Source organism: Homarus americanus, unplaced genomic scaffold, assembly GCF_018991925.1.
Source record: "Homarus americanus isolate GMGI-L3 unplaced genomic scaffold, GMGI_Hamer_2.0 scaffold16509, whole genome shotgun sequence".
NCBI classification, from domain to species: Eukaryota; Metazoa; Arthropoda; class Malacostraca; order Decapoda; family Nephropidae; genus Homarus; species Homarus americanus.
Window position 1 is genome coordinate 3753 of NW_024731879.1, and position 1876 is coordinate 5628.

Genomic DNA, 1876 nt, shown 5'->3' on the forward strand with positions numbered 1-1876 from the left:
ATGGTGTGGGTGTTCACTTCCTGGTCCTTCATCATCCAACAGTCCCACCTCCTCTCAGCCTCACGTCCTTTACTCTGTGTTTGCATCTGTGATAATAATTTAACATTGCTGAGACTCTTAAGATCTGATGCTCATTTAAAAAGACACTTGATAGAAATGTACAAGTTTATATATTCTTGCAACATGGTAAATAATCTAGTGTATAAGAAATAAACGGTGTATAACAAGTATAAATATATAGTAGAGGGGCGAGATGCACTGTAGTTTGAGCTTTTCCCCATCTAGTTATTATATGTCTTATTTGTGTCACTTATGTTACTTGTATATTATTTGTAATTAGAAACCCATTCCCCAAATATGTAACTGTATATTTTCAGCCTTCTGGCTGCCAAGCTCTTTCAATAAACCGTTAATTATTATTATTATTATTATTATTATTATTATTATTATCATTATTATTATTATTATTATTATTATTATTATTATTATTATTATTATTATTATTATTATTATTATTATTATTATTATTATTATTATTATTATTATTATTATTATTATTATTATTATTATTGGCTGCCTGAGATGATTACTATCGCCATCTGTGTCTGTAAACGACTCTTTTGTTCTTGGCGGTGACTTGGGTAGTTTCTATACACCACTGAACACGAATTTCCATAAGGACCTTGGCCCCAGGGATAAAAAGCTTCATATTGATAGCGGAGATTACTGGGTCAGAGGTCAGGGTCACTGTTGTATAACCAGTTAAGGTGTCCCCCGGGAGTATGGCAACCAATGTGTTTTTTCTGACTTTTTTTTTTAGCTGTGGATGAAGAATTTACAGTATGGGGGAGTGTGTGAGTCATGAGACAGGATCAGGGGCTCTTATGGGCCGTGATATTAATATTGGGAGTCTTTAAGGTCATATTACAGGCCCAGGGCATCTTTAGGGCCTCCTCCAGCGGCCAGATAGCATTTAGGACCACGATAGTGTATATAGCTGTTAATGAATATGATGTATTTCTTTATGTATGAACGTCCGTCCTGCGTGGCAGTGAGATGTGATACCACCCTCAGTGTCAAGACCTGACTGAATTACTCATAATAGGCAAACTGTACTACAAGCTCTGCCAATAAATTTGTTAAACTAAAAAAAAACATCTTCACCCAGTCCTCACTTCGGCCACAAGATTACCTCCAGTTTTTTTTCAAGTTTAGAAGCTCCAAAAGTTTTGACCTCCAGTCGTCTGTCGGGAGATTTATAGTCAGAAAACAATCTCAGGGCAGTGTTACAGGTGCAGGGAGGAGGGTGTGACGGCCTGGCATCCAGGTTGCCCTGGGAGCCCGCCTCCACCCACAAAAGCGGTCCCACTCAGTGATGCCAACAGCAACACTGCGGGGTCGCCTCCAGCACCTGAAATCAACAGCGACACCTCCCCACCCAGGGGGCAGTGTCCCAGGTCCAGGGAGGAGGGTGTGACGGCCTTGCACCCCAGTTGTCCTGGGAGGTCGCCTCCATCCACAATAGCAGTACCACTCAATGATGCCAATGCGGCCGGATCGCCTCCACCACCTGAAGTCAACAGGCACAGTGACTCTCCTTCGTTAGCCAATGCAGGTCAGGTCAAAGCCTGCCAAGTAAGTGTACCAGTGTACAATGACAGTGATAGTGTTAGTGGTGCTTCTGAAGGAGCTCGTGCCTCCTCTCATAATGATGCCAACTTGAGGGTGAGTAGCCAGAGCGAGACCGATAGTGATGGTAGCATGGATGGGGAGAATGAGCCCCAGACTGCCAGCGTGGTCTCTTTAATAGTCCCAGGTCTGAAGACTGTTCATGACCCTGTAAGTTTTCCATTGTTTACGGAGGAGGAACTCGCGG